The sequence below is a fragment of the Oncorhynchus tshawytscha genome, linkage group LG03 (genome assembly GCF_018296145.1).
Source record: "Oncorhynchus tshawytscha isolate Ot180627B linkage group LG03, Otsh_v2.0, whole genome shotgun sequence".
Taxonomy (NCBI): domain Eukaryota; kingdom Metazoa; phylum Chordata; class Actinopteri; order Salmoniformes; family Salmonidae; genus Oncorhynchus; species Oncorhynchus tshawytscha.
The window spans coordinates 17,226,969-17,243,777 of record NC_056431.1 but is presented as its reverse complement, the minus strand read 5'-3'; the positions used below and the strand labels follow the sequence as shown (position 1 = coordinate 17,243,777).

The 16,809-nt window shown below is 45.9% G+C and overlaps 1 protein-coding gene across 1 annotated transcript in view; it reads right to left on the bottom strand.

Annotated features, from left to right (window-relative positions):
* The window catches only part of LOC112222546 (neural-cadherin-like), a 145,060-nt gene that overhangs the window by 76,509 nt on the left and 51,742 nt on the right, over positions 1 to 16,809 (bottom strand). The gene's annotated exons all lie outside the window — the stretch shown is intronic.

Below are 16,809 nucleotides of genomic sequence, written 5' to 3'. Positions count from 1 at the left end.
AGGTGGGGGGGGGGAGGGAAAGTAAGCGCGTGCTCTCAGAAGTCCTTCAGAAGATCAGAAAAGATTCAGAGAAGGGGACTCCAGGCAAACAGACATATCTGCCACTGCGTGTTGTTGCTGCTTGTCGTCTGGTTTTGGGAGAGTTTGTTTTGTCGGCAGACTTGTGCTTCGTGTTGTTTGCAATGTCTGGCGCGAAGGAGAGACAACAGCAAATAAGAGGGAGTTTCACATCTGAGGGACGCAGGGAAGCAGCGGGGAAAAGAGAGGGAGAAGAAAAGAGGAAGACGCACCGCTCTCTCCCTCCTTCCTGCTTTTCATTTGTGGGCCGTTAGAAGCCTGATAGAGAGAGGGAGTGGGGAAGAGGAAGAGAGAGGAGAGGAAGACACGGGGGAGGATGGGTGCGTTCTTGACAGATCTCTAGATTCTTGTATTGCTATCTTGTAATTCAGCGGATGGATGTGGTTGTTTTGTTTGGCGCTTATACACCGATTGGCTATGTGTGAATGTATGAGTTCCTCCACAGACCTCCTTGGTCCAAACGACTGAGCACACACTAAGTACATGCCAAACACACGCATGTATACATAAATGCATACAAATGGCTGACTTAGGGTTGGCTCAGTGGGCTTTAACCATTAAACTGTGCCTGGGGGTCAAAAAGCAAGGGGTGAGGAGAGGTATAGGAGAGTTAAACACAAGAGTGTCAGTGTCATGACCTGTACATAAACTGCTCACAGAGGAGAGAAGAATATCTTACAGTACGTACATCCACCACAGGTCTCACTCTCTCACTCTCTCTGCTTCCTCTGTCACCAGGGCCATCCATGCCTCTCTCTCTCTCTCTCACTCTCTCTGCTTCCTCTGTCACTAGGGCCATCCATGCCTCTCTCACTCTCTCTCTCACTCTCTCTGCTTCCTCTGTCACTAGGGCCATCCATGCTTCTCTCACTCCCTCTGCTTCCTCTGTCACTTCCATGCCTCTCTCTCTCTCTCTCACTCTCTGCTTCCTCTGTCACTAGGGCCATCCATGCCTCTCCCCCTCTCTCTCTCTCTGCTTCCTCTGTCACTAGGGCCATCCATGCCTGCTTCCTCTGTCACTAGGGCCATCCATGCTTCTCTCACTCCCTCTGCTTCCTCTGTCACAAGAGCCATCCATGCCTCTCTCTCTCTCTCTCACTCTCTGCTTCCTCTGTCACTAGGGCCATCCATGCCTCTCTCCTCTCTCTCTCACTCTCTGCTTCCTCTGTCACTAGGGCCATCCATGCTTCTCTCACTCCCTCTGCTTCCTCTGTCACAAGGGCCATCCATGCCTCTCCCCTCTCTCTCTCTCTCTGCTTCCTCTGTCACTAGGGCCATCCATGCCTCTCCCCCCTCTCTCTCTCTTCCTCTGTCACCAGGGCCATCCATGCCTCCTTCCTCTGTCACCAGGGCCATCCATGCCTCTCCCCCCTCTCTCTCTCTGCTTCCTCTGTCACCAGGGCCATCCATGCCTCTCCCCCCCTCTCTCTCTCTCTGCTTCCTCTGTGACTAGGGCCATCCATGCCTCTCTCTCTCTCCTTCTCTTCCCTCTTTTCTCCACCAAACTAGCAGAACTAAAAGGCAGCCAACAGATCCACCTCGTCAGTGTTCTGTGAGAGTGGATCAGTCGACAAAGCGGGCAAAGCTCCACACGTGTCTGCTACCGGCTTTCTAATCCACGTAAGATCCGATGGTAACCAGGCGAAATCGCCCCAGATACGATACACATCCACCGTATTAATAGCCCAGGGACCCTCGTCTGAGTCCCCCCAAAGCTGTCTCCTCATTTGAATATCAATTCAGATGATGTCACCGATTGTTATGCAAATCCAGGAATAAAAGGGGAAAATTGTGTTTGTTTTCTTCCCCCTGATTGGATACACAGTGAATTAGAGGTGCAGCCGTGCAAAAGAGGCCAGTATTGACGGAGCGAGAATGAGATTGCATTAAAATGGTCTTTATGTGTCTGACATCAGATGGAGATGACACATTTGAGTGGGGCCCAATTTGTGTCAGTACATTGACAGTGTTGTCCACTAACAGCCTACCGAAATGACATGAGGCTTCAACTGAAGAAGAAGTAATGATGGAATGGGGAAGATTCTTTCAGATCTCCATGAAGAACACACGTAAGGTAGGGGCTAGGAGTTGTCCTTTAACCATTACATTAAATAAAGGGGGTGATAGAGAGAGGGGGCACCCATCCCATTTCCCCAAGCCCCCAGGACCCTCTTGGCTCCTCTTGGCCCCTAGTGATCCCTCTCAGACCTGACAGAGATGGTGTGTGGTATCTGGTGATGTGATGTCGCTAGAACAAAGACCTGTGATGGGACTGGCGGGAGATCAGAGGTATCACTGTTACAGGAGACCACCTGAGGTACCATACAGAGGGTAAGAGTCATGCAGCTGAGCTAGGATTACACACACACTGTTTTTGTACATACACACACAGATTTATACTCCCACAATGCCCCTGGGGAGGTCACATAGGTGTGCGTGTGTGTTTGTGTGAATGATAGCGTGGGATGTGTCGCCTTGGTGACTCACAGAGTGCAGGTGTCCCCATGAGTCCAGTCTCCGTGGGAGCAGGTTAAGTCTTTGTGACATTTGAACACACGCATGCAGGCATCTCACGTAATTGCCTGTCCTTGCTGGCCTGGCAGGGAGTTGACACTGTGTGTGTGTGTGTGTGTGTCAGAATCTAAAAAGAGTATCCCTTTCACGCACGATTAACTACTCAATGATGTGGATCTCACTTTTTGTTTTAATGACATGCATAATTACGTTTCAAATCAATAGCTTTTTTCTCCTCTAAAACCTGTGTGAGAAGGAGATAGTGAGAGAGAGAGAGAGAGTGAGAGAGATAGTAAGTGAGAGATAGTGAGTGAGAGAGAGAGAGAGAGAGAGAGAGAGAGAGAGAGAGAGAGAGAGTGAGAGAGATAGATATAGATAGAGAGGGAGATAGAGGGGGAGGGAGAGAGATAGAGAGAGAAAAGAGAGAGGGACAAAGATAGAGAGAGAGAGATAAAGTACAGGCTCAGTGAGCAAAGTCTTGCTATTGAGTAAGGTAGACACAGGAAAACATGGCTCCTTGTAGAGAAAATGCTGTGCAACCACCGCACCACAGCAGAATCCGAAACAGAGCTGAGACAGAGCTGCATTTCCTGACAAAATGTTACAAATATAAAACAATTAGAGAGTGTAATTTCCCCAAATTTGAAACCCGTATTCAAGGTTTCAAAGACCTCTCTGATGAGGATAGGCTACCCACCCTGTTGGGGGAGGATGCAGAGAACTGTAGGTTGGCAGAAAACTACATTGCTGCCTGCCATAAGATGAGGAACAGTGTCTGACAGACCAACCAACCTGCACATGTCCTCTATGCTTATGCTTATTGTTATTGTTTAATGTATGGTTATTATGACCCTTGGTGATTGCTATCCCCATTGACAATATTGATTATTATTATTAATTATTTTAACATTTCCTTCATAGGAAGCTTTGGCAAGATGTACATTGTTACGTCATGCCAATAAAGCAAATGTAATTTAATTGTTAGAGGGGGAGGGAGAGAGAGCGAGGGAGGGAGAGAGAGTGATAGCGAGAGAAAAGAGATAGATAGAGAGGGAGAGATGCTCAATGTGTGAGAGAAACCACAGAGAAACTTGCAAAATCCTCTATACTTATATTACAGCTGGTTAGGGGATAATTGACTGTGTCAATATTAGACCATCAAAAGAGACTGTCCCCAAATCTTTCAATAGGTGGGGTCTAGTGGCCATTGGGTTGCTACTGAGAACAATATTTTGAGGGAGGAGAGTCATTGAGGGACAAACCCCCTCAGTTCTATGGGCTGGGAACCCTGCTCCCCATCTGCTCCCTGGTAGCCAGCGGACTGAGGCGTTATGCATCCTAATTAATGATCTTATAGACTGGCCCACTTCACCCACACACACACACACACACACACACACACACACACACACACACACACACACACACACACACACACACACACACACACACACACACACACACACACACACAGAGAGGAGAGAGAAGTGAGAAAGAGAGAGAGAAGAGAGAAGGAGAGAGAGAGAGAGAGCGAGAGAGAGAGAGGGAGAGAAGAGAGAGAAGAGAGAAAGAAGAGAGAAGAAGAGGGAGGGAGGGAGGGAGGGAGGGAGGGAGGGGAGGGAGGGAGGGAGGGAGGGAGGGAGGGAGGGAGGGGGAGGGAGGGAGGGAGGGAGGGAGGGAGGGAGGGAGAGAGAGAGAGAACATAGAAAGGGGACATCATTATATTCACTCCCCTCTGTTCATTTAACACAGACAGTCTGACCTCACTGTGGACGTCCCCTGGTATCTCTGGTACCTAAAGTGGACAGAGGAATAGGACAGCCCTACAGTACTACTACCATCACTCCCCTTGTTTCTCAAATCCTCCTCTCATTTCTCCACATTTCACCCTTGGTTGACTTTTACTGCCCAAACCTAATGATATTCCAAACGCTCAACTAGTTTAACGTAGCTAAGCAACCAATCTGATGATGTAAATGCCTGTCAATGCAATACTCCATGAAATACAAGAGACAGACAGCAGGAATAACTTATTCTATTTTCTCCTCTGACAAAGTCACAAACAAACAGGCATTGAGAACATTAGGGAAAAATGAATACATTTCAGCCACAGACAGAACTGTGCAGTGTGTGTGTGTGTGTGTGTGTGTGTGTTTTCTGATAAGCCCTGAGGCTGTGTGTAGATGGAGGCCTCCCCACTACACACTCATCCACACACAGACAATCAAATGCAGAGGAGACATAGCTGCTCATGTATGTCCCTGCATGCCCTGTGGAGTGACAACATTCCATCACATCATCCCACCCTCTCTCTTACTCCTCCTGGACTCTGGTCTCCTAGCACCTCGTGAACACATTAGATCCTAACTAACTACCACAACCAATAACCACCCGTGTCATGCCTGTCTCTTTGGAATGAGATGCCCATAGGGGGCTGCCCTCTCTCTGCCTGACCACAAATGTAGTATTTCACCACTCGAGGACCGTGGACGCCCGTGAGCGAGCGAGCGAGTGAGTCCTCACAGTCGACACAACATGGAAACTGAATTAGAGCCATTCTGAGGTCGGGTGTGCATGGGGAATGGAGGGGAATGGAGGGGAATGGAGGGTTAGGGGAGGAACAGAGGGTATTATGGGGGTTTAGTAAGCTCCCAGCTACACTAATAGTGTTCTCCACTCCACCCAGACCACCTCCAAAATACACTCACCTTACTGTGAGGTGAATGCAGAGTGTGTGTGTGACCTCTCAAGGTGAGTTATCAACAACAAGAGCCTCAGGCTGCTTCTACACGGGGTGTGTATCTGTCAGAGGAGGCTCGTGGGAGGCGCTATAGGAGGACGGGCTCATTGTAAACAAGACGCCTCTACACCAACTGTTTACATCAACTAACCATCTCTATCTCTTATTTCCCCACAGGTAGATAGGGTATATTGTCCTTTCTCATATCCAGCATTCATTAGCAAGTAGGGAAACGTATAGTCTCACAAGGGGTTATTTACTTCAGCACCCTCACTGTGCTCGTAGTCTTCCTGGTAAGCACTGCTCATCCTCACTGTGCTCGTAGTCTTCCTGGTAAGCACTGCTCATCCTCACTGTGCTCGTAGTCTTCCTGGTAAGCACTGCTCATCCTCACTGTGCTCGTAGTCTTCCTGGTAAGCACTGCTCATCCTCACTGTGCTCATAGTCTTCCTGGTAAGCACTGCTCATCCTCACTGTGCTCATAGTCTTCCTGGTAAGCACTGCTCATCCTCACTGTGCTCATAGTCTTCCTGGTAAGCACTGCTCATCCTCACTGTGCTCGTAGTCTTCCTGGTAAGCACTGCTCATCCTCACTGTGCTCATAGTCTTCCTGGTAAGCACTGCTCATCCTCACTGTGCTCATAGTCTTCCTGGTAAGCACTGCTCATCCTCACTGTGCTCATAGTCTTCCTGGTAAGCACTGCTCATCCTCACTGTGCTCGTAGTCTTCCTGGTAAGCACTGCTCATCCTCACTTCGGAGTATAGATTACTTCCCCCACCAAGGACACTGGGATCGTCTGAACTCTCCCAACTCAATATGCAGCTGCCGCCGGCGCGATAGAAGACAGAATCTGGGTGGATAAACCGGATCCAGGGGGTTGATTTTCCCAATAACTCCTAAGAATGGAATCAATCGCTCCAGAGGAGTGGAGAGGCTGGATCCAAAGACAGAGTGAAAACCAAAGCTCTCTGTCTTTGACGGCAGACTGAAAAACAGTTGGATTTATTTATCTGATCCCCAATCTCGATGCTGTATGAGACGGGGTCTGCGAGGGAGGATTGGAGAAGGCCATCATAGGAAATTGGGTCAGAAGCCAAAGCCTGTCTGTGGAGCAGTGGTATGATGATACACACACTCACAAACAGTATACATTCACATTAAGTCCCTGCCAGTGTAAGGGCAGTGACTACAGTTATTAAATGTCCTTGGGGAACCTTTCAATGCTGTCAGACTTCAGGTCATGAGGATTTTACAGTCGAATTCATTCTCCTTTAGTTTGTGTGGTTGAGTGTATGAGGTACATCTGCTGTAATCTCAACTGCCATGAGAGAAGTTTGTGATGGTGAGACTACTTCTGCAAGAGTTACGCCCAAAGATAAAATGAGTGAAATAAGGAGAGAACATGAAAGAGTGGATAAAGCCACACAAGGCTCAGTATTCCAAACTGTATTTTATAAAACGTATTTCAATGTCACCTCAGAGAGAGAGAGTAGATCTAAGGGAGAGAGAGAGACAGAGAGAGTGAGAGAGAGAGAGCGAGAGAGAGTGGGAGAGAGAGAAAGAGAGAGAGAGACAGTGAGAGAGAGAGAGAGAGAGAGAGAGATAAAGAGAAACAGAGGTCAAGAAAGAGAGAAAACGACAGAGGGGTAGCTCTCAGAAGGTTTTCACTCATCTAACACTCATTCTTTCTTTTCTGCCTTAAATCTCTCTCGACCCTTACCACCATACCTCAATAATTCAACTTTTACATCGACTGAAACAGACCCTTGAATTGAGAAAAACCGACAGACTCTCACAAGCTGTGGAAGAAAATACATTGTGATCTAAAACATGAAAACTGTCATTTAAATTATGAATATCTGAGGACTTTTGTCAGACATTAAAAAATAAAACAGTAAAATTTTTGTGGCAACTCATTCGTTATTGATGTGTTATGTCAAGATATTTCTCTGTAGAAACTGACAATTATGGAAGTGTGATTAGGGAGGAGAGGCAAGGTGTGTGTGTGTGTGTGTGTGTGTCTGCTTGTCGAGGGATTATGTTGGATTTAATAGAATCAGCCATATAACTTTACAGTTTTTTTCGATTGCTAAACGACAGTGGACACAACTGGAGTCACATGTGCAAAACTCTAACTACAGTCTGCACAGCAGCAGTTCATGTGGACCAAACTCTAGTTCGTTTTTCATTGCTTGAACACAGTTTTCAAAACTCTACACACTTATCCCATGACTTTAACCACAACCTGCACAACACTGTGGATTTACAGCACTTTGTTCAAATGCTAACACACTGCTGTCAAAACTGTGAACCACACATTCAAAACGGAATAGATTTCAGCCTTGTGCCTTTCAAACACTGCCGATTGCAATTTCAGCTGAAAGGCTAAGCAGGTGTCTTGTTTTAGACTTGTTAGTGAACACACACACATATTACAGTATATATAGGTAGAGCTCAGAAAGACTCATTTTGGAAATGGAACAAGGAAGATGGGTTCGTGGAGGGAGAAGGGTGGCAGGGAGAGGGCGGATGCGTGGAGGAAGACAAAGAAGACAAAGAGCTGTTATTTCAGATGAAATAAGGGCTACACTTATAGACCATGTCGTGAACCATGGTCTCTCATTGAGAGAGGCAGGGTTGAGGGTGCAACCCAATCTGCAAAGATCCACAGTGGCATCTGTAATGCGAATTTTCCATCATGCAAACAGGTGAGAGTTACATCCTTACAGTAAATGAAAACATTACAGGAATCTATTTTGTATTGCAATTATAGAATATTTACACAGATATATATTACAGTAAGTTTGACTGTAAAATATATTTTTACAACAGGACCCAAAGGCTGCCCCCAACAGGGGGAAGAGGAAAAATATTTTCAGATGCGCAGGAAAATGCTTTTGTTGACATGGTTGTTGTCAACAATGCAATAAAACTGCGGGAGATTCAAGATAGAGTGCTGGCTGATAATGATATATTTGAAAATGTTAATTCTGTCAGCACAACAACTATTGCTCGAGTCCTAAAGAAACACCAAGTTACAATGAAACAGTTATACACTGTACCGTTCGAGAGAAACAGTGAACGGGTAAAAGAGCAAAGATACCAATATGTCCATGTAAGACGTCTGAGGTTACGTACACAGCTATACAAAATATTTACAGTAAAAAAAACACTAGCATTTCTACAGTAAAACTGTGCACTGACTGTTTTTCAGAGAGTAATGGAGGTGGAAGCACTGGAAAGACCACATTCATTTGTATTTATCGATGAAGCTGGATTTAACCTTGCCAAAACACGGCGCAGAGGAAGGAATGTTATAGGTCAAAGGGCCACTGTGGAGGTTCCAGGCCAAAGGGGGAAATATCACCATGTGTGCTGCAATGGCCAATGATGGTTTGCTTCTCAACACACCACTCATTGGCCCATACAACACAGAAAAGCTTATAGCTTTCCTAGAACAGCTCTATGCTCAGCTAGTGCCAGCAGAACAGGGGGAGCCAGTAAGAAACCCCCAAGTTTTGTCATAGTTTGTGATAACGTTGCTTTTCACCACTCTGCAGCTGTCACAGATTGGTTTGCAGCACATCACAGATTTATGGTTTTGTACCTGCCTGCATATTCACCCTTCCTCAACCCAATAGAGGAGTTTTTCTCTGCCTGGAGGTGGAAAGTGTTTGGTCACCACCCACATGACCAAATGTCTCTTTTGGAAGCCATGCGTGCCGGATGTGAGGACACGAGTCCAGAGGACTGCCAGGGATGGATAAGGCACTCCAGAAGGTTCTTCCCCAGGTGCATGGCAAGAGAAAACATTAGATGTGATGTTGAAGAAAACCTGTGGCCTGATGCTAGAGAGAGGCAGGATTAGCCCCTCAATTATTTGTTTGAATTACAGTATGTACTTTTAGTTTCTACCTTTTTTTTCTCATTACTGTAATTCCGTAAATTACTACAGACTATTGCAGCAAACTGCTAATTTTCATTTACCTTAAAGAATTGTTATGTTCTAAAAATGTTAATAAATCATGTGAAAGAATGTCACTCTTTTCTTTGAAGAAAATATTACTTTGTATGAAGTCACTGAAATTGTTCAAACTGTAAAGATGAAAAGTTTGTATTTTCTGTATTGGTGTTTGATGCTAGTGTTTTTACTCTCAGTGTGTTCTGAGTGACAGTGTGTGTTATCTCAGTGAGGGTTGTGCATAGTGTTTGGCTGCACTGAGCGTGTTTTGAGCCATGTGTTAAGAGTTGTGTTGCTTGGAATGAGTTTTGCAGGTGATGTGAACTGTTTAGCTCAGGTGACTGTTGGTAGTGCAGACTGTAGTTAGAGTTTTGCACATGTGACTCCAGTTGTGCCCACTGTCGTTTAGCAATCGAAAAAAACTGTAAATGAGCAACACAGTCACATTTCATGTAGGCATTTACAGGTCCAATTTCAGTTGATTATCTCACTGTGTCAATGTCAAGGTCAGCAGGAGGGTGTGAACAGCTGAACCCAGACCTGCCTACAGGATTTGGATCTGCCAGAGCTGCCAACAGTGCCTGTCTTCAATCACCTGACATCTACGGCAACCATGGGTGACAGACAGACCGGTACACATACAGTGCTGTACATACACACGATCACAAAGAGGTGCTATTGTAAACAAACACACACACACTTACACGTATGTAGCGCTGATGATCAAACACAAGCACCTCAGGTGACATGGGGTTGAAAAAAACACATCACATCACGTGTGTGTGTGTGTATGTGTGTGTGTGTCTGTGAGTGTGTGGGGGGTGATAATAGTTCTGGTCAGGCACTGGCGGACAGGGACAGATAGGGGAGGCAAACTCCCTGACCCTGAACATCTCATAGACTGCAAGAACACCACACTAAACAGCTAACGACGTGTGTGTGCCTGCTGCCTTGAATTGTGTGTGCCTCGCCCTGGTTGTCTGCTCTGTATGTGCGTGTCTGATTTCTTCGCTTTCTGATGAGACACCCTCTACTGGAGCTCTGTGGTGTGTGTGTGTGTGTGTGTGTGTAAACTCTGATCCCTTATCAGCAACTATCATATGGCTCAACAAAGAAAAACAACAAAGGAGGAAAAGCTCTACTGAACCTGGCTGTGTGTTATTGTGTGTTATTGTGTGTTATTGTGTGTGTGGCTGTGTGTTATTGTGTGTTATTGTGTGTTATTGTGTGTGTGGCTGTGTGTTATTGTGTGTGTGGCTGTGTGTTATTGTGTGTGTGGCTGTGTGTTATTGTGTGTGTGGCTGTGTGTTATTGTGTGTGTGTGGCTGTGTGTTATTGTGTGTGTGGCTGTATGTTATTGTGTGTTATGTGTGTTATTGTGTGTGTGGCTGTGTGTTATTGTGTGTGTGGCTGTGTGTTATTGTGTGTGTGGCTGTGTGTTATTGTGTGTGTGGCTGTGTGTTATTGTGTGTGTGGCTGTGTGTTATTGTGTGTGTGGCTGTGTGTTATTGTGTGTGTGGCTGTGTGTTATTGTGTGTGTGGCTGTGTGTTATTGTGTGTGTGGCTGTATGTTATTGTGTGTGTGGCTGTATGTTGTGTGTGTGTGTGGCTGTGTGTTATTGTGTGTGTGGCTGTATGTTATTGTGTGTGTGGCTGTGTGTTATTGTGTGTGTGGCTGTGTGTTATTGTGTGTGTGTGCTGTGTGTTATTGTGTGTGTGGCTGTGTGTTATGTGTGTGTGTGTTATTGTGTGTGTGGCTGTGTGTTATTGTGTGTGTGTGTGTGTGTGCTGTGTGTTATTGTGTGTGTGGCTGTGTGTTATTGTGTGTGTGGCTGTGTGTTATGTGTGTGTGGCTGTGTGTTATGTGTGTTATGTGTGTGTGGCTGTGTGTTATTGTGTGTGTGGCTGTGTGTTGGTTGTGTGTGTGTGGCTGTGTGTGTTATTGTGTGTGTGGCTGTGTGTGTGTGTGTGTGTGTTATTGTGTGTGTGGCTGTGTGTTGTTGTGTGTGTGGCTGTGTGTTATTGTGTGTGGCTGTGTGTTATTGTGTGTGGCTGTGTGTTATTGTGTGTGTGTGTGTGTTATTGTGTGTGTGTGTGTGTTATTGTGTGTGGCTGTGTGTGTGTGCTGTGTGTGTGTGTGTGGTGTGTGTGTGTGTTGTGTGTGTGGCTGTGTGTTATTGTGTGTGTGGCTGTGTGTTATTGTGTGTGTGGCTGTGTGTTGTGTGTGTGTGTGCTGTGTGTGTGTGTGTGTGGCTGTGTGTTATTGTGTGTGTGGCTGTGTGTTGTTGTGTGTGTGGCTGTGTGTTATTGTGTGTGTGGCTGTGTGTTATTGTGTGTGTGTGTTATTGTGTGTGTGTGTGTGTGTGTGGGCTGTGTGTTATGTGTGTGTGTGTTATGTGTGTGTGTGTGGCTGTGTGGTGTGTGTGTGTGTGGCTGTGTGTTATTGTGTGTGTTATGTGTGTGTGTGGCTGTGTGTTATTGTGTGTGTGGCTGTGTGTGTGTGTGTGTATTGTGTGTGTGGCTGTGTGTTATTGTGTGTGTGGCTGTGTGTTATTGTGTGTGTGGCTGTATGTTATTGTGTGTGTGGCTGTGTGTTATTGTGTGTGTGGCTGTTTGTTATTGTGTGTTGTTATTGTGTGTGGCTGTGTGTGTGTGTGTGTGTTATGTGTGTGTGTGGCTGTGTGTTATGTGTGTTGTGTGTGTGTGTGTGTGCTGTGTGTTGTGTGTGTGTGTGGCTGTGTGTTATTGTGTGTGTGGCTGTGTGTTTGTGTGTGTGGTGGCTGTGTGTTATTGTGTGTGTGGCTGTGTGTTATGTGTGTGTGGCATGTGTGTGTGTGGCTGTGTGTTATTGTGTGTGTGTGCTGTGTGTTGTGTGTGTGTGTGTGCTGTGTGTTATTGTGTGTGTGGCTGTGTGTTATTGTGTGTGTGGCTGTGTGTTGTGTGTGTGTGTGTTATGTGTGTGTGTGTGTGTGTGTGGCTGTGTGTTATTGTGTGTGTGGCTGTGTGTTATTGTGTGTGTGGCTGTGTGTTATTGTGTGTGTGGCTGTGTGTTATTGTGTGTGTGGCTGTGTGTTGTGTGTGTGTGTGTGGCTGTGTGTTGTGTGTGTGTGTGGCTGTGTGTTATTGTGTGTGTGGCTGTGTGTGTTGTGTGTGTGTGTGTGTGTGTGTGTGTGTTATTGTGTGTGTGGCTGTGTGTTATTGTGTGTGTGGCTGTGTGTTATTGTGTGTGTGTGCTGTGTGTTATTGTGTGTGTGGCTGTGTGTTATTGTGTGTGTGGCTGTGTGTTATGTGTGTGTGTGTGTGTGTGTTATTGTGTGTGTGGCTGTGTGTTATTGTGTGTGTGGCTGTGTGTTATGTGTGTGTGTGGCTGTGTGTGGCTGTGTGTTATTGTGTGTGTTATTGTGTGTGTGGCTGTGTGTTATTGTGTGTGTGGCTATATGTTATTGTGTGTGTGGCTGTATGTTATGTGTGTGGCTGTGTGTTATTGTGTGTGTGGCTGTGTGTTATGTGTGTGTGGCTGTGTGTGTGTGTGTGTGTGTGTTGTGTGTGTGTGTGTGTGTGTGTGTGGCTGTGTGTGTGTGTGTGTGTGTGTGTGTGTGTGTGTGCTGTATGTTATTGTGTGTGTGGCTGTGTGTTATTGTGTGTGTGGCTGTGTGTTATTGTGTGTGTGGCTGTGTGTTATTGTGTGTGTGGCTGTGTGTGTGTGTGTGTGTGTGTGTGTGTTGTGTGTGTGTGTGTGCTATATGTTATTGTGTGTGTGGCTGTATGTTATTGTGTGTGTGGCTGTGTGTTATGTGTGTTATTGTGTGTGTGGCTGTGTGTTATGTGTGTGTGTGGTGTGTGTTGTGTGTGTGTGTGTGTGTTATGTGTGTGTGGCTGTGTGTGTGTGTGTGCTGTGTGTTATGTGTGTGTGGCTGTATGTTATTGTGTGTGTGTGCTGTGTGTGTTATGTGTGTGTGTGTTGTGTGTTATTGTGTGTGTGGCTGTGTGTTATGTGTGTGGCTGTGTGTTATTGTGTGTGTGGCTGTGTGTTATTGTGTGTGGCTGTGTGTGTGTGTGGCTGTGTGTTATGTGTGTGTGTGTGCTGTGTGTTATTGTGTGTGGCTGTGTGTTATGTGTGTGGCTGTGTGTGTGTGCTGTGTGTTATGTGTGTGTGTGTGTGTTATTGTGTGTGTGCTGTGTGTTGTGTGTGTGTGTGTGTGTTATTGTGTGTGGCTGTGTGTGTTGTGTGTGTGTTATTGTGTGTGTGTGTGTGTGTGTGTGTTGTGTGTTATTGTGTGTGTGGCTGTGTGTTATTGTGTGTGTGGCTGTATGTTATTGTGTGTGTGGCTGTTTGTTATTGTGTGTTATTGTGTGTGTGGCTGTGTGTTATTGTGTGTGTGGCTGTATGTTATTGTGTGTGTGGCTGTGTGTTATTGTGTGTTATTGTGTGTGTGTGGCTGTGTGTTATTGTGTGTGTGGCTGTATGTTATTGTGTGTGTGGCTGTGTGTCATTGTGTGTGTGGTTGTGTGTTATTGTGTGCGTGGCTGTGTGTTATTGTGTGTCATTGTGTGTGTGGCTGTGTGTTATTGTGTGTGTGGCTGTGTGTTATTGTGTGTGTGGCTGTGTGTTATTGTGCGTGTGGCTGTGTGTTATTGTGTGTGTGGCTGTGTGTTGTTGTGTGTGTGGCTGTGTGTTATTGTGTGTGTGGCTGTGTGTTATTGTGTGCGTGGCTGCGTATTGTGTGTGTGTGTGGCTGTGTGTTATTGTGTGTGTGGCTGTGTGTTATTGTGTGTTATTGTGTGTGTGGCTGTGTGTTATTGTGTATGTGGCTGTGTGTTATTGTGTGTTATGTGTGTGTGTGGCTGTGTGTTATTGTGTGTGTGGCTGTGTGTTATTGTGTGTGTGGCTGTGTGTTATTGTGTGTGTTGCTGTGTGTTATTGTGTGTTATTGTGTGTGTGGCTGTGTGTTATTGTGTGTTATTGTGTGTGTGGCTGTGTGTTATTGTGTGTGTGGCTGTGTGTTATTGTGTGTGTGGGTGTGTATGTTTGTGTGTGTGATGTGTGCCCATGCTTCTGTGTGACGGTTTGTGTGTACACACCCGAGCCAGGGAGAGGATTGAGGGAACTGGGGCGCACCAATGCCAAGGTTCCAACTATTTGCCATTCAGGTGAAATAGCCTGATTTTCCACCCCAGTGATTCCATATGGGAGTTGTGGGATCCTATCCCTGAGACCAATGCTGGCCTGCTGAGCTAGCCCACACAAACAGGGGCTTCCCACAGACACACACAGGGGCATGTGAAAGCCCATCTTTTCAAGCATGGGGTCATGATAAACATAAAGGGTTTTCTGTGTTGGTGCAACATGGTTGACGGGAGACGGGAGACGAGACCTGGGGTGTAAATTATAGGTTGGCTTGGTACCCACATATGACCCAATTACCATTTCACACAGAAGCTGTGATACACAGATCCAACACACAGACACACACTCGAACACAAACACACATACACGCAAACACAGAACACAAGAAAACCCTCACCCATGCCCCCAAAGAGCAGTGACAAGGCCTAGTGATCAAAGGAGCAGATTTGCTCCATTGTTTGCATAAATAGTCAGCAGAAGCTGTTTAGAGAGAGTGCTAAGCCCACCAAAGAGCTTTTCAATACCACACTGGACCCTACTTATGGAAAGGAACACACAACAATAGGGCAGATATTCAACCAATCTGGTTCAAACTTCTAAAGCCGGCGAAGCTGCCACTTTGGCTTCCTCAGGGTTTTGCCTAAACATTGCTTAGGCAAGGTGGGCTGCAGGCTTACTCTGTTGTTAGTTGGCTTACAAACTTTGGGTTTGGTTCAGTTGGACTCAGTTTGAAGAGGATATGCTAGTGTCTGCTTCCGTGGGTTGTTGCTTGGTGACACTCCGCTCGAGAAAAGAATACTAGGGGAAACCCTTAAAGGGAGAGACAGAAAGGCCCCTACTTGTTTTAGAATGAGTTTGTCTTTTTCCTTGTTTTGCTCGTTGTTCCATCGCTTTTTCCGGCCCTCATTCTGACGTCTTTCCATTTGTCATTCTGTCATTCTGTCATTCTCACTCAGACTCTTTAACTCTGCCACTCTCTCTCAACCTCCCTCTGACTGCATTTTTCTCTATTTTCTTCCTTTCTCTTTATTCTCCTCACTCACTTCCTTAAAGGATTAGACCAGGGTCTTGAGTATCTTCAGCAGGGAGTTTTAGCCAATGACAGACCAAATTACTTCTCACACAGATTCCGCAAAATAAAGAGCAACCACTTCCAGCAACCAGATATACAACTAACGTGGACCTGGAAAACCATCCAGGTAATTGATCTATGTGACTAAGGAGCAGCACATATTACAGTGTTAGCATCAGTACAGTACGTAGCACGGCTAAGTGTGTTCCACCATGGACGTGAAGGGGCTGGCGGTGGCTAGGCTAATTGCTGTAGAAGTGTGGTGTGGGTGATTAAGCTCACAGAGCAGAGTGCCTGTTCCTCTAATGAGAGCAGCTGTCGAAGCGCAGGACCCTTTGATAGTGCGGGGGTGTCTTCGTGTCCTAGGACCCCGTGTTCTACACACACACACACACACACACACACACACACACACACACACACACACACACACACACACACACACACACACACACACACACACACACACACCCCAGGATAGAGAACAGAAATAATCTCCCCTTAGCTGTACCCGTTTTCTCTTCTCTCCCTCTACATGACTCATCTTCTATCCATTTCTGAACTCCTTTTTTATTTTCCTCGTCGTTCTGTTTCTCTCATCAGCTCTCTTGCTCCTTCACTCTCTTCCCTCCTAGACTTGAGCCTCCCCTTTGCCTCCCCATCGAGCCTCCTTCGTTTCCTGCCCTCTTCTGTCCTGATATTCTCTCCTTCACTCCAGGCCTCTCTCCTCTTCTGTCCTGATATTCTCTCCTTCACTCCAGGCCTCTCATCTCTTCTGACTTCCTCACTCCTCTTCTGTCCTCCTCACTCCTCTTCCGTCCTCCTCTCTCCAATCTTCCCCTCCTCTGCCTTCTTCCATCCTTGTGTGTGTCTGTCAGGCATGTCAATCAGAATCCTCCTGTGGACCAGGGTCAGTGACATGCCCCCTGGGTTAATCCAAGTCACAGACCGAGTATCCTCTCCCTTAGTTATATGACTTGTAAATATAGATGTAGGATCTTAATTTAAGACAGTGTGCTACAGCAGGAAAATAATCCTGCAGTAACAGGGCATTTTTATTATTATGTGGATTATAATTATTGGACATATTTGTAGGGGTTGATACATTTTTTTGTGTGAGAGAAAATCAAGTCTGAAATTTCAAAGTGGAAATTACAAACTTCAGAAGCCTTTTTAAACCTGAAATACACAAGTTTGAAATACAAATTTGAATACAAGTTTGAAATGCCCTGCATTGCAGGAAAGTTCTCCTGCAACAGGGTGATCAAATTAAGATCCTACATCTGTATGGGATAAGTAAACAATGATATGGAA